At 45.8% G+C, this 16,682-nt stretch overlaps 1 long non-coding RNA gene across 1 annotated transcript; it reads right to left on the bottom strand.

Moving 5' to 3' along the window:
* Nucleotides 1-7,489: 7,489 nt before the first annotated feature.
* LOC148540860 (uncharacterized) lies at nucleotides 7,490-16,590 on the bottom strand. Its single transcript, XR_015878434.1, has 3 exons — nucleotides 16,452-16,590; nucleotides 15,448-15,558; nucleotides 7,490-7,638 (listed from the first exon to the last, which is right to left on the bottom strand). It is a non-coding gene; the product is annotated as an uncharacterized LOC148540860 (long non-coding RNA).
* Between the last annotated feature and the right edge of the window lie 92 nt (nucleotides 16,591-16,682).

Raw genomic sequence — 16,682 nt, 5'->3', positions numbered from 1 at the left:
CTGGGAAGCAGAGTACCTCAGTCACCGGGATCTCCATCCGAGCCGGGGGAATGAGCTCTGCATTCTCAAGTTTTCCAGCAGCTGGTTCAGCATTGGGGAACTCCCCAGCTTAGATCTCATGGCGTCCAGACACAACAATCAACTTCCTCTGTATTGTTCTCGCACCCGGGATCTAGCAGCGGTAGAAGTAGATGCACTGACAACCCAGTGGCTGTTCCAGTTTCTGTTCCCGCCTTTTCCCCTTCTACCTCGGGTGCTCAAGCGCATCAAGAGGAAAGAAGGCCACGGTCAGTCTTGTGGCTCCAAACTGGCCCTGCAGGGCCTGGTTCTCAGATCTGCGGATGCTTCTCACAGACTATCCCTGGACTCTGCCGCTACGGCCAGACCTCCTTCAACAGGGCCCTTTCCTTTACCCCGGCTTATAGCGGCTGCGTTTGACGGCATGGCTGTTGAAACATAAAAAGACTAAAAGGCATTCTGCGGGCTGTTATCCCTACCATGCTTAGGGCCAGAAAACCGGTGACTTCAGCCCACTATCATCGAATTTGCAAATCTTATGTGGCCTGGTGTGAGAGATGGGGGTTTCCTACCTCGTCTTTTCGTTTTGAGCAGCGTCTTGCATTTTCTTCAATCAGGTTTGGATGCGGGTCGCCTGGGATCGTTGAAAGTCCAGGTTTCTGCTTTACCTATCTATTGTCTTCCAATGCAAGTTGGCCTTGCTTCCGGATGTTCAGACGTTTTTGCAGGGAGTTCTCTGGATTCAGCCTCCTTTCATACCCCTGACAGCGCCTTGGGACCTCAGCCTGGTGCTCTTCTTTCGTCGCTCTTTGAACCGTTGGAGTTTGTTGACTTAAAGTATCTTTCCTGGAAGACGGTGCTTCTCTTGGCCTTTGTGTCGGCCAGAACAGGATCTGCGCTTGGCACGCGCCTTATTTGATTTTTCATGAGGATCGTGCAGAGCACGATTTGCTCTCTTTCCAAAAGTGGTCTCTGCTTTCCATATCAACCAACCTACTGTGGTTCCAGTGTTAGCGTAGGACCAACCTGCCTCACATTTTTTGGATGTGGTTCGCACCTTGAGAACGTATGTGGATCGAACAGCTACTTTACGGAAATCAGGTTTTTTGGTCGCACTCTACGATGCGGTTAAGCGTGGTTGGCCTACCTCTAAGCAGACTCTGGCACGCTGGATACGTCTGATGATCGGTCATATCTGGCTGTTTCTTGGCCTCCGCCGGTGTCCATTTCTGCACATTCTACGCGTTCTGTTGTTGCGTCCTGAGCGGCCACTATAGGAGCTTCGGTTTCTCAGCTCTGCCGTGCAGCCACTTGGGCTCATACTCCACACCTTAGATTCAGAAGTCGCAAAGGTGTCAAACCTGTAGAAACAGTTTGGTCGATCTATTCTGCAGGTGTTACAGCGCTCTCCCTCCCGTGGGTTTTAGCTTTAGATTGTTCTCACAGTTCTTGACTCCAGTGCCCCCCTATGGATGAGAGAGAAAACAAGATTTTGGTACTCACCATTAAATCTTTTTCTCTGATTCCACAGGGAACACTGGATGCCCACTTCATTTTTTGTATGCCAACAAATTTCAGGCCAGATGGATCTTGATTATGTTTCTCCAGAAAATGTTGAGATGCACTATGAGTTTTTAATCCTTTTTTTATATTATATATATATGTTCGGAAACTCAAATTTTTTGATTCTGTACTCTTTCTTGTAAAGAGTACAGAATCAAAAATCAATTGACGTGTAACACAGAAGGTATGATTTATCTTTTAGAATGCCCATGTGGGTATCAATATGTAGGGCAAACTACAAGACAACTAAAAATTTGAGTTTCCGAACATATATATAATATAAAAAAAAGGATTAAAAACTCATAGTGTGTCTCAACATTTTCTGGAGAAACATAATCAAGATCCATCTGGCCTGAAATTTGTTGGCATACAAAAAATTGCCCCCCATTGGAGAGGAGGCAATATAGTAGACATACTCAAAATAAATGAAACCAAATGGATTTATTCATTAAAAACTTTACAGCCATTGGGACTTAATGTAGATATTGAGCTTAATGTATTTTTATAGAAATATCCCCCCTTCTTCACTTTTATCTTTTAGCTATATGTTGTATGTTCGTCTTCAATGTTGTCCTATTTTATTATATTATTTTTTATTTATTATTTTTTGTGAAACCACGTTTTAACATTGGCCCATGAGCTTACCGCTCTTTTCAGCAATTTTTATGATGACCACTTCCGTTTGTTTTTTTTATTGGTTAATAAAGTTTTCCCTATAAAAGGAAGTAACCAGAGAGAAGGAAACTATCCTTGAAAAAGTACCTAGGCAGGTACAAAACGCGTTGGACCCCTGAGATAGTGTGGAGGAAGAACAGTGGAGCATTACTGGACTACAACTTGACGATCTTCCTGACTTGCTGACGTCATCCTGTGCCGCTGCTCACAACCACCGCTACCCCACTTACACTTCGTGCAGCTTCCTGTGCAGTGCAGGCGATTCAACACGCTGCCAGCACTAGAAGCCACAGATTAAGGTAGGGACAGCTAGGTCGCATTGGATTTAACATACCACTGCACGCTTGCTTGGACCTGCCATCAATTTTTCCTAAAAGAGCTTAAACATATGGTTTCAGTGTTTTATGTTTGTTCGTTTGTCCATATAATTTTTTTATTTTTTTTTTATTGTTTAATTTTTTTTTTGTTTTGTTTTCCTTGATCTAGTTTTAACAAGCGCTCGTTTTCCCTTTCCATACTTGAAGTTTTTTAATTGAGCAGCTGTATAGACATACCTAGCGCAGTTCATTCATTTTTATTCTTGAAGATGTATAGGTAGGAAGGCCCTGCTTACAATCTTACAATCTATATGGAAATAGGCATTGATACTCAAGGATAGGTGCTATATATTGCAATTTTGGTCCAGCCACAATGCAGAGTTTCTTGGTGGGCTGCATGATCCAGTCACAAAGGAATGTTGGCCAAATGTCAGGAGTTTGTGAAAGAAAGACAATGTGTGAGGTTAAGTGAGGACTGTGAAAGGGGATGTAATTAGACATGGAAGTTATGAAGGTTATGTGGGCGGTTCTGGAATCTGATAAGCTTGCCCGAAGAGGTAAGTTTTCAGGGAACGCTTGAAGGATTGGAGACTAGAGTAAGTCTTATTGTGCGTGGTAAAGCATTCCATAGAGTGGGTGCTGCAGATAAGACATGAGTGTGCACAAAATGCTTTCAAATTGGTTGGTGGTGAGAACACCATGGAAACCCGAGCCATGTGGTTAAACTTGACCATATGTCTAACTATTAGGTCAGGAATAACCAGCACCTTCACACCATCCTGATGTTTTATATTTTGATATGTCCCCTTTTGTAACACACTTGGTTAATTGCAACACTTTGTTGCAATTAGTTTAATTTAAATCAAAATGGTTTTATATTTTGCTGAAGCCTTGCTTTACTTTTGTTTTGTTTGTTTTTGTTTTGGCTGAGACAATAATCCCTGACATAACATTCAAGTCCAACAGTAGCTGCCTCTTTGTCATCAACAGAGGTGTTACCTATGGTATCAGGTTACTCTGATGAGATACAGAAAGACAAGTCTCAGGTGCACAACTCCAAATTATTAATAATATATAAATGCAATAAAATTTTGCAATCAGTAGAAGTTTTTAGCATAATCATGGCCAAGGTTATGGGCCTACCCACCATATCCAGGTAACCTTTTTAGGGTAGGTCCCTAACATACTAGGGTTCAAATCTAGAGCGCAGGACACCTACAAACTGGCCCAGCTCAGCTGCCCCAAGGCACTGCCATAGTAAGAAAAGTGCAGCCATAGCTGCATATAAAGAATGAATATAGAAAAGTGAAGTACATGTATAATAAACAAAACAGTGAAGGGTTAAAATGTGTTATAAAAGAAAAATGTGTTATAATGTGATGCCCTGAAACAGATCAACCTAAGCAATCCAGGGGGACCCACGCCCCAAAAACACATTGTAACCCGTCATTTAGCCGCGACTGGAAGTGGTCATTGCGTCACTTCCGGTTTGAGGTAGCACTATTTATCCCTATGTTAATGGAAGCAGCTAGATCCCCTTCCGTGGATTGACCATGACATCATCAGCCAGTGTCCAACATGATTCCCTACCATCCAAGTGGGCATAGAGCGGGAATATAACCATGTGGCGAGCGCTTAACTTTCTTTTTTTGGTGGACTGTGTGGGCAGGAAACTACACTTCCGCCCTCAGTGGCCCTCACTTCCAGGTACAGAATCTGAAGTGGTAATAGTCTCTACCCTATGTTAATGGAGCCTTTGGTACAAGGCATGACTTCCTGGGTGTTACTTAGTCATTGGTGGTCAGGGAGAGGAGATCAGAGACGCGGCTAAATGACTCATCAGACCACTGCTACTTAAGAAGCCTGCACAGGACCACACACAGATAAGCCTTGAAGAGCAGACAGCTCAAAATGCGTTGCTAATCTGTGCATTCCCGCATTAACCCAGGATCCTCTAAAAAGCCTGTGAGTGCCCAGCAAGGGTATGTGAAAGAAACCCCTGCTCCTTTACCTGATGTGACACTCACCTTTACAGACTGGTACGCCTTTTTTCTGTTGCTTCATGTTTGAAGCTAATTGTTTTGTTTATTGCTATTATATCTGAATAAGCTACCTTTTATATATAGTACCTTTTTAATTGGAGTAAATGACACCGTTTTGAGGATTCTCTTCAGCACCCAGGTCATTATACCAGTTTGTTTGCCATTATCTCACTGTGGGGAAAAGGGAACCCCCTATTAGTGACCATAGGCAGCTGAATCACCTCCACTCTACTCCCCATTAGGGCACCTAACACTTGGTTGTTTATGCTCTGTTGCTTATGTGGGTGTTATGGTCACTAATGTAGCAATTAATTTTATCCATGTCCTTGGCCTGCATTGTACTTTAAATCGCTGGTGACCTATTTGTTTATGTACTTTGTAAGGTGCTGCGGAATGCTTGTGGCGCCATATAAATGATGCGAATTCTAATCAGGGGATGCAGTCAAATAACCTGTCACAATCCTGACTGCAGAATGCCGGCTAGGGATTATTGATAGGCATCGAAATACCAATGCCTATCATAATTCCGACGCCAGAATCCAGAACGACGCGGGACCAAGTTTTGTCCTCATGGCCGCAATTTAGGTTTAGGGCACACTGGGACGGGGGGTTTTAGCACCCCCCCCCATACGGAGTTAGGTTTAGGGTGCGGGGGATTAGGTTTAGGCATCCCTACAGGAGGGTTAGGGGAGGATTAGGTAGTTTACGCACCTCCGTCGGGATCTCTGCTGTTCAGCCTGCCGGCGTCTGCATTTCTTCCGCTAGGCTCTCGTCCGACGGTCATTCATACTGATCCCCTAATCAGATGTTGATCTGCATACATGGTATACTTAGGCCTATAATCCCAAAATGGTGATTAAAATCTGTGATTTTTGGCACCTTAAAGCACCCTGTGCAGTACCCTCCACGGCTTCCCCTCTCTGCTTGAACTCCCATCATCAGTTGTATAAATCAATATTGGTTCCCCAGTCAGTGACTGCTGTCTTATCACAGTGTGTCTTTCTATAATGTGCCTGTTATCAAGAATAAGGAAGTAATTTGTTTTCTAGGGATAGGGGATTCAAGCAAAGAAATGTAGTACATGATGGTGCCTGGTTGTCTTCGGAAACTAGCACTGAAGAGCCACGGGTTGTGTAACTTAAATAATATGCTGCTGTGTCTTCCAGTTCTTCAGGTTTGTTTGTAAACAAAAAAAAAGTTATGTAAAGTGCATTTTGTTTTTTGTTCAATGATAATGTGATTATTTCTAATGTATTCTATGTAAGTGTTGAGGTATAATGGAAATTCTTATTTATCCCTAATAAGGGTAATAGAGGTGTCAGTATAGATGCCGCTTTGGAGATCCCATTCATTGCCCAGAACCCATCAGACCAGGGGATTCTGGAAGAGTCCCAGATCTTTTTCGCACAGGGCTGGTAATTTCTTATGTCTCCTAAAAAGTATATTAAAATTATATTTATACTGACACTGACAATTTTTATAATTTTTGCTTTGTATGCCACCACAATGGATTTGAAATCCAACAGTGGAGATACAATTGAAGTGTAGACTTTCAGCTTTAATTCAAGGGGTTGAACAAAATTATTGTATGAGACGTTTAGGAATTGCAATGATTTTTATACACAATCCCCCATTTCCACGGGTTAAAATGTAATTAGGCAAATTAAGACTTATAAATAAAATGTTAAATTCAATCATTTGTGAAGAATCATTTGCAGGCAATGACCGCCTGAAGTCTGGAACCCATGGACATCACCAAATGTTAGGTTTCCTTCTTTTTTATGCTTTGCCAGGCCTTTACTAGAGTTGTTGTTTTGTTCGTGTTTGTCTTTCTGCCTTTAGTTTTGTCTTCAGTAAGTGAAATGCATTCTCAAGCAGTTTGAGATTGACTCATCCATTGCAGAATATTTCACTTCTGTGCCTTAAGTAACTCCTGGGTTGCTTTGCAGTATGTTTTGGGTCAATGCCCACATGTACTGTGAAGTGCCATCCAATCAACTTTGGTGATTTTGAGTAGAGTAAATCCCTATACACTTCAGAATTCATCTGACTGCTTCTGTCACATCAACAATAAACACTAGTGACCCAGCACCATTGGCAGCCATGCAGACCCATGCCATCACACTGCCTCCACCGAATTTTACAGATATGGTATGCTTCCAATCATGAGCCATTCCCCATCCTTCTGGTACAGGTTGATCTTAGTTTCATCTGTCCAAACAATGCTGTTCCAGATCGGCTTTTTTTTTTTGCAAAACGAATCTGGACTTTCTATTCTAGAGGCGTGTGTTTTTCTTATGAAATTCTGCATCTGTTTGATGTCACATGACTACCTTCCTAGTTTAAAAAAATAAGAGTTGCATCCAAGATGGCCACCATACCCTAAAAGGTTTTCCCCCACTACTATATCATATGTGTAGACACTGGATTAATATTTCCTTACTCATTTCCTTTTCATAAGGGTGTTTTGTACCTCCAAAATTTTTCATAGCAAACAATGAAAGTAGTGGCCAGATGGTACATTAAGAGTCACTATAGGAGATGGATGAGCTGTGACCAATAGAGGGCACCAGCACTAGAAGTTTACATTTATAAAAAAAAAAAAATCAAACTGAGCCTTCTAAATGTATTTACAAAAGTAATCCTGAAACAGAAACACAACATTCACTTTCTAATTTCATATTTATGGGTTTTCCTGAAGTCATTGTCTCTTTCCATTAAACACATTTCCTTGTGGCTTATTTATAGCCTAAAAATGGTTTTACAAGTGTGATGCCAATTACCAGAGATAAACATCTCAACATTTTCAGGAGTGTATGAACCACACTCCATTACTGAACATGACCGCACTACGCATGCAAAGAACAGGAGCAGTGAAGGGATACAATTTTATTTAATTGTAAGACTTAACATCAAAACAATAGAAAGATTAGGCCTGGGCATTAGCTCTGGAAGAACAACATAGTTGAAGTACAGTCCTGAGTCAGACTGTATAGTCTTTGTCACCTTGCACTTTGCTTTGCCTGTAATGAGGGGGGAAAAAAAAAAAAAAGTTTAAATGTAACATGTCTATCTTCATGTATCCATATGAACAGCATTAAACTACAGTATAAATATAAAGTCTGTAGGTGGCAATGTCAGCCAAGTGAGTAACCAGATGGACAATAGTAGATACTTGAGGTTCCCCAATATAAAATAAAGAAGAGAGGAAGTGGTGCTGTGGTTCAAAATGCTGAAAGAACCATTGTGTAATGATTAGGAGAACCTAGTTATATGTAGGTGACCCATAAAGACTAATTCGGATGTCAACTGAATTTTTAGTTGTTATAAATTATGCTAATTATACTCCTATGCTAATTATATTCGTGTTCACATTCTACAGAATTTCACAATTAGGAAGACCATCAACTACCCTCAGCATTAAATAATTTAGTGCTATTAAACATACCTCCTGCTTACATTTCCAGACAAAATAAAAAAAATAAAAATAGAGTGGTTTATTTTGGCTGTAGAGAAAATAGTAACGTCATGTGATTTTTATTCCCAATGCTGTTCAGCACACTGAAGATATTTGGAGGTACTTTGTGTGCGGATGTGGAACTGGGAATGAGCAATTCATCCTTTGCAAAGAAGAGTATTACTTTATAGCAAAATGGTTAGATTTGTAAAGTGATGTGTGGGAATAAAGAGCCAGAGTACCAGAAGAAAATGGATATATCTCAAGAACAGAAAGGTATCATGGGTACAGGCTTAAATAAACATTTTGATCTTTGCTATATGCTCTTGTAATATATGGTGATGCCCATAAAGTGTCTTGTACTGTATCTTTTTTTTAGACCCCATAAGCCAGGGCTTCCGCAGACTCTGTGGGTTCAAGAATGAGTGAAGTTTTCACAAAGGTTCCATGGAAAATGTGCCTCATTCTGCATTTAGCAGGATTCACTAATAGAATTTTCCTTTAGGTGTTCCCAGTCCTATACCAACCTGCACTACACAGCAGAATGATAGACTCTCATTGCCCTAGCATATTCAACAAAATAAGAACTTGCAAATACAAAATGGTAATTCTGTTTAAAAAGCAGAATTCAAAGACTAGAGTTTGCAAATCTCTGCAGCAGCAAATTATGCAACCAAATTTGTCAACTATGCTCATCTGTAGGGATAAAGTCTAAATCGGGAGATAGTCAGCATTCCGGCGTGCGAGATGCCGATGATCAAAATACCAACACCGGGATCCCGGCTCCAGTATACCGAAGGTAAGTATTTGGGGTTTGGGGGGAGGGTTAGGGTACTTACCTGATGGTGTTGGGATTCTGACAGGGGACATCCCAACCGCCGGGATCCCATACAAATCACAATCACCAGAAAGGAAACAAAAATTAACTGTAACTTGCTTTTTTGAATATACTAATCTCTTTATGATTATGGCTACATAACATATTACAGTATTTTAAAATTGGTGTTTTATGAAGAGGACTCAGTCAGTGGGGTTTTCAACAAAATCAAGGTTTTGAACCATTGCTCTAAGGGAGAGCCACAAAATAAAAATAATGTAATGTAGAAAGGGCTTCTCTTTCTACAGCGTGTGCAGTGCTTTCATGCCAAGGGGTTTTTTTTTACAACCAGAAAATGCATTTTCTACTTCAGGGTCCATAGGGGGTCCACAGGGTTGACCTTGGGGTATAGCTGGATCTGGATCCACGGGCACCACGCAGTTAAAGCTTTAGCTGCTCCCAGGATGCTCTTGGGTCCATCCTCCTCTATACCCCGCCCCCGAGCCACAGGCACCTCAGTTTGAGTTGGTGCCCGGCCGGAGTCGGGTCACCCTGCGCAGGCGCAGCCCCCAACAGCTTTTTATTTAAAAAAAAAAAGAGCCTGTTAGTTTTTTTATTTTTAACAGGGGCTCTTCAGTGGCAGCGAAGGGCTGTCTGTACAGACGCCCACGCTGGCGCTCTTACTCCCCGCTGGCGCCGCGACTCCAGTATCGCACTGGGGATCGCGGCGGGAGGCCAGAGTCCGTACTAGCCGGACTCTGGGGACCTCCCTGGACTGCTGCCAGAGTCGCCGGGGAGAAGGTAAGCCGCGAGTCGCCGATTAGCGGCGGCTCGCGGGTCTTACTCTATATGCAGTCCTTTGCCCCCGGTTCTAGGGGACAGACCTGTGGTGGCGGGCTCCCCCCCATTGGAGGAATACCCCGTTAGTCCATTAGACCACCAGGGTTATTTAGCGGCAAGCGGGATGCCGGCAACCCGGGGGTTAATAGCTAGCCAGGGGAGGAAGCCTTCCCTGTTTAGCGGCTCCTCAGCTCAGTGCGCCTTTCAGCACGTAGTCTGGCGTCGCTGAGCTGCAGTTACTCGGCCACTCCTTCTCTGGGGACCATTTTCTCTGTGGCAGCGCAGATCTCTCGGGGAGCATGTGGACCGGTCCCCTGTGTCCCTCTCCCCCGATCAAGGACAGTGTACACAGCGCTATAGCCCTCCCAGACACTGAATCTGGGAGGTTGATTGTAGTGGAAAGGTGCAGTGAGTATATCTTCTCTACATGGTATGTGACTTTTGCTAGTGCCTGTCTGTGCTTATTTCTACTTACTGTCGGCTTATACCTATCCCTTTACTTCTCCTACAAGCCCTACAGGTGTGTGGGGGAGGGGCGTTTCTACAGACCTCATCTATATAAATCACATATTTGTGGGGTCCGTCACATACAGTTGTGTGCTACACAGTACCATATTGTGGGCTGTTCAGCACACTGGTGAGTGCACTTGATTCGGCTCTGTTGCCAGATATATTTATTTATATAATATATTTTGTCATGTCGGACGAGGAGATTGAGCACTCCCTGGCTCCGGTGTTGGTCTCCTGCGGACGCTGTTCTGCAGGAGTGGATAGGGAGGATTTGTCACAGGATGGCCTGTGTAGACTGTGCCAGGTGGTTCCTGGCCCTTCAAAACCTCCTATGACGCAGGAACCACCATGGGCGATGTTTTCTCAGGTGCTGGTGTCTATTGCGGACCGTCTGTCGGTCCCAACTGCTGTCCCTACTAGGGCGTTGCCCCAGCTGGCCGTCCCCCATTCCCCAGGTGTCCCGCAATTATTACGGAGCCCCCCCGGGTCTGTCTGTTGGTCCTTATGCGGGGTTACCTAGGTATATACAGGCTTCCCCTGTAACGCAGCAGTCTGTGGTGCCCTTCCAGGCCCCTGTGGCGGCTCCTCCACCCTGGGTGGATATGCTCTCCAACTCAGTACAAAATTTGGCGGCCGCGTCTTCGGCATTTCAGTCAATGTTGCAGAATGACGTCTTCTAGGGTGTCAAAACGCACACTAATGGCGCAGGCGGCGCATGTATCGGACTCCGAGGGGTCCTCATGATGGGGAGGTTCATGATGACACATCGGTCCAGGAAGTGGATACCAAGTCGTCCATTAATGTGCGAGCACTGGTTAGGGCGGTGCGAGCCATTCTCCTAATAGAGGATGAGGCACCAGCTCCTAAGTCGAAGTATCCTAGTTTAAAAAAAACTAAGGTGGCTTCTGCGGCGTTTCCCCTGTCTGATCAGTTGACGGATCATATGGCGGTGGCTTGGCAGGCGCCCAGTAAGAGATTCCTACCACAGAAGCGGTTGGCTTCTAATTACCCCTTTCCTGAGGCACATTGTAAAAAATGGGAAACTCCACCGGTGGTGGATTCCCACGTCACCCGTTTAATAAGGAGCGCTACTTTGCCATTACAGTCTATATGCTCGCTGAAGGATCCCACGGACAGAAAAGTTGAGACTTGCTTAAAGTCCATTTACTCCCTCTCAGGGGCTGTGGCCCGACCGTCCATGGCCATCTCCTGGGTGGCCAAGGCCATTGAGGGTTGGGCCAACGCATTAGATGATACCTTTCCGGACGACGCTCCGGATGTCCAGAGGGCGTTGTTAGCACAGATGAGAGACGCTGCCTCCTACATTGGAGAAGCCTCTTTGGATGCTAGTCTGCTGACCTCTCGAGTATCGGCTGCAGCAGTGTCTGCCCGCCGATCCTTATGGCTGAGGTCCTGGAGAGCGGACTCCGATTCAAAGAAAGGCCAGGAGGCCTTACCTTTTCAATGGAGAATTGCTATTTGGTCCGGACTTGGACAAAATAGTGGATACCCTGGCTAAATCCAAGTCAGCTTTCCTCCCTTCAGCAGCAACGCCTGCCAAGGTCCGGAGCTCGGCCTTTCGGGGTTCAGGGTAAGGCAAAAGGTCAGTCCTTCCCGAGGCAGTCGGCGGCTAAGACCGCCTCTAAACCAAAGAAGCACGCCTGGAGTGCTCGGCGCCCTTCTTCCAAGCAGGAGGATAAACCTGCTGCCTGATGGGACGGGCCTCCCTCTGGGTGACCTCAGAGTGGAAGGCCGACTTCTCCAATTCGCCCAGTGTTGGCACAATACCACCACGGATGCCTGGGTTCGAGAAGCAGTCTCTCAGGGGTACGTCCTGTCTTTTCGGGTCAGGCCGCCCCACCAGTTTTCTTTGCACGAATCCTTCTCTGAACAAGGCCAAAGCTTCCCAGATTCAGGTGGCTATACAATCGTTGCTACAAGCAGGGGTCATTGTTTCCGTTCCGCAGTCTCAACGCGGGACGGGGTACTATTCTACTCTGTTTCTGGTACAGAAGCCCAATGGTTCTCATCGCCCTATCCTGAATTTGAAGTCTCTGAACAAATACCTCAGAGTTCCCAAGTTCAGGATGGAAACGTTACGTTCCATCATTCTGGCGATGGAACCCGGGGATTACATGGTCTCTCTGGATATCCAGGATGCCTATCTCCACGTGCCCATAGCACCGGTACACCAGCGGTATCTGAGGTTTGCTATCCTGCAACATCACTACCAGTTTCGGGCATTGCCTTGTGGCCTTTCCACGGCTCAGAGGGTGTTCACCAAGGTGATGGCAATTATGGCCGCCCACCTTCGGGGCCAGGGTATACAGCTGCTGCCGTATCTTGACGATCTTCTTCTGCTGGCGAGCTCCCCGGAGGTACTTCTACGACATCTCCACCTGACCATTGCTTGTCTTCAGGCACACGGGTGGTTGATAAATTGGAAGAAGTCATCTCTGATCCCATCACAACGGATGGTTCATTTGGGAGCCCTTCTGGATTCTCGTCAGCAAAGGATTTTCCTGACTCCGGAAAAGGTGTCCTCCCTACAACTGCGGATACAAAGTTGCCTGAGCAGTGCCAGGGTATCGGTACACTCGGCCATGAGAGTCCTAGGGTCCACGGTGTCGGCATTTGACATGGTGGAATTTGCCCAGTTCCATTCCAGGCCCCTGCAGGGGCAGATTCTATCGGAATGGAACGGGTTACCTCACCGGATCTGATCCCAGACACTGGTCTTGTCCTCGGAAGTGCGCCAGTCTCTAGCTTGGTGGCTTCAGCCAGCTCATCTCATCGAGGGTCGCCCCTTTTGGATCCCGGACTGGGTTCTGCTCACAACAGATGCCAGTCTCTGGGGTTTGTCGGGCAGTGACCGGCTCATTGTCTCTTCAGGGCTGTTGGTCTGCGGAGGAAGCAGTTCTTCCCATAAACGGGCTGGAACTGCGGGCCTTGTACAGGGCTCTGCTGTCATCAGGCATCGCTGTTCACGGAAGGGCAGTTCAGGTGCAATCAGACAACGCCACCACTGTGGCGTACATCAATCACCAGGGAGGAACTCGCAGTCAAGCTGCGATGTCGGAGGTGTCTCGGATCCTGGCTTGGGCAGAGTGCCACCTTCCAGCGATCTCGGCAGTCTTTATCCCGGGAGTCCTCAATTGGGAGGCAGATTTCCTCAGCCGTCACGACGTGCATCCCGGGGAATGGTCACTTCACCCAGAGGTGTTTCAACTTCTCGTGGACAAATGGGGACTGCCGTCACAATTACAAGTTACCCGTGTACGGCTCAAGGACAAGGGACGCAGACGCAAGCCTGGTGGACGCGCTGTCGGTGAAATGGACATTTCACCTAGCGTACCTGTTCCCTCCGATCTCCCTGCTATCTCGGGTACTAAGAAAAATCAAACAGGACGGGGGCACGTTTCTGCTGGTGGCTCCAGCGTGGCCCAGACATCCTTGGTACTCCAATCTCAGGAGCTTGTCCGTAGATGCCCCGTTCCTTCTGCCTCAACGTTGGGACCTGCTGTCTCAGGGGCCTTGCCTTTACCCAGATCTGGGTCGGCTGTCTTTGACGGCGTGGCTCTTGAGACAGCCGTCTTAAGGTCCTGGGGCTTTTCAAGCTCTGTCATCAGTACCATGCTGAGGGCGCGTAAACCTGCCTCTGCACGGATTTACCACAGTGTGTGGCACACTTACTTTCAGTGGTGTGAGTCCAGAAACTTTGATCCTCAGGTGTTCGGTTTCTAGGATTTTGGCATTTCTGCAGTCAGGTCTTGACCTGGGCTTACATGGACCTTCAGGGAAGCAAGACGTATCAGCTCTGTCTGTGTGGTTCCAACGTAGAATCGCTACACTGCCTGACATTCACACCTTTTTCCAGGGTGTTCTTAGAATCCAGCCTCCCTTTGTGCCTCCAGTGGCCCCGTGGAACTTGGCAGTGGTTTTTCGGGTCCTGCAGGGACCTCCTTTTGAACCTCTTGAGTCGGTTGACCTCAAGTGGTTAACACTTAAGACTGTGTTTCTCCTGGCTATTGCTTCGGCCAGGAGGGGATCCGAGTTGGGGGCACTTTCCTGTAGTCCCCCTTCTTAATTTAATTTTTCACCAGGACAGAGCAGTGCTTCGCACTCGTCCTGAGTTTTTGCCTAAAGTTATCTCTAAGTTCCACATCAATCAGGAACTGCTGGTGCCAGCTTTTCAGTCCCCTGATCTTACAGCTGGCGCGGCTTCATTGGATGTTGTCCGTGCTCTCAGAATTTATGTTGATCGGACTGCTTCTGTTAGAAGGTCCGATTCTTTGTTTGTCCTCTTTGTTGGCAGGCCAACCCCTCTTATGAAAACCAAACAAACCTTAGCCCGTTGGCTTTGTTCTGTTATTAGGGAGGCTTATGTACAGGAAGGTTTACCTGTTCCAGCCTCTGTTAAGGCTCATTCCACTCGGTCTGTGGGTCCTTCTTGGGCTGCTAGACGTGGTGCCTCCGCTGTTCAGCTGTGCAAGGCAGCCACTTGGTCTTCCATTCAGACGTTTTTGAGGTTTTATGCGTTTGACACCTTTGCCTCTCAGGATGCATTCTTTGGGCGCAGGATTCTCCTTTCTGCACAGGGGTGTCCCCGCCCTTAGTTGAACTGCTTTGGGACATCCCCAAGGTCAACCCTGTGGACCCCCTATGGACACTGAAGTAGAAAACGAGATATGGCAAGAACCTACCTTTGTTATCTCTGTTTCTACGAAGTCCATAGGGTCCACAGGGCGCCCGCTCTGCCGCACCTGGCTTCAAAAGGGCTGTGTTGCTGGTCACCGGTTTTAAGTCTCCCTTTTCTGTGAGTATGGTTTTCTTGTGTGTTCCAGTCTTCCTTCTCTCTGTTTAGACTCCTCCTCCGGCCTGGGCTGCTTACCAACTGAGGTGCCTATGGCTCGGGGGTGGGGTATAGAGGAGCATGGACCCAAGAGCATCCTGGGAGCAGCTAAAGCTTTAACTGCGTGGTGCCCGTGGATCCAGATCCAGCTATACCCCAAGGTCAACCCTGTGGACCCTATGGACTTTGTAGAAACAGAGATAACAAAGGTAAGTACTTGTTTTATTCAGCAAAGACCACCACTAGTTAAACATTACATTGAATGAGAAATATAGTTTTCGGTCAGAAAAACCATATATTTCAAACATGCCAGTGTGCTGTAGCCCTTATAAACATGGTGCATTGTTTTTACTTACAGCCTTGATGATGCACTGTTTTAACTCTTCAAACTCCTTTGCACAAGCTCCTTTCCGCAGGTCAGCTTTTCCAATAGCATCTGCTGACACACATTTCCCATAGGATGCTGCCTTTAAGCAAAGGTTAAAATATATCAGTACAGCAACAATTTGAATTTTTTTTTTTTTTTTAAATAAACTCATCACGAAACTGTCTCAATCATGTTTTGGTTGCAGATGATGCTGTTAAAGTTCTGTACCACTCATTGGTTACAGGCAGATCGTGCCCTATAAACACTGTAATGTCTTAATTATCTACAAGCCTACTAAATATTGTATGGTTTTGATAAACCCCAGATATATTCCAGCCCCATCCTCTTTGCTGACACTTCAGAAATATGCTCCTGAAACCAGTTACAGGGGTCAGCACTGAGCTGGACACACAAGCAAAAAAAACATAAAAATCCCCACAATGAAAACAGCTGTGAAGCGCCTCAGAACTGGAGGGAAGATAGAGAACCCTTCATCAACATTGCCACCTCAATGGTCATAGTATAACGGTGAGACATTGTTCCATATTTATTAAATTAGTAATATATGTAGATAAGACCCAGAATTATTAATCTACATTTTACGAAATTAAAACTCTCCAAATACAATTGTTCTCCAAAAAAACACTCCAGGTATAAGTCCATTATATTGCAGTAGAACAATGGTGATAAAAAAAATAATAAATAACAGTGGTTTGCTGGTGTCACATAGTGAAAGACGTGAGCTGGACAGATATATTGCACAGACCCATTATATATGTAAAGCATTAGTACAGTAGGCGTTCTGTGGCGTACCACTGTTGTGTAGCCAGGTATAGGACCAAGCTTGCCTCGAGTTTACAGAAACAAACTCAGCACTGAGTTGGCAGGACACGCTGGGACCTGTAGTGTAGGGCAATAGGTTGCACTGGCCTCTGTAGTACATGAGCAAGGGTGTATCATGTATTATTAGCAATCGCTAGACAGCGTCCTCACCGGCGCCCTGCATTCCACCAACAGCCGGGGGATCGTTTCCAGCGTCCACTTCCTTTGAGTGACCGCTTTGCTGCTCATGATGCTGCATCTAAAAACTGTATGGGCGCCGCCATGTTCGACTTTCAACCAATCATCGCAGAGTGGTTTCAGCCTGGTTCTCATTGGTCTATTCCTCAGAATGACGCCTATTGGCTGAGCCGAGGGGCTCTACACAAGGATTGGTTGGCGGGG

This window comes from Taudactylus pleione, unplaced genomic scaffold, assembly GCF_031769625.1.
Source record: "Taudactylus pleione unplaced genomic scaffold, aTauple2 ptg000016l, whole genome shotgun sequence".
Classification (NCBI taxonomy): domain Eukaryota; kingdom Metazoa; phylum Chordata; class Amphibia; order Anura; family Myobatrachidae; genus Taudactylus; species Taudactylus pleione.
The sequence above is the reverse complement of the archived record's forward strand: the minus strand, read 5'-3'. Positions and strand labels throughout refer to the sequence as shown.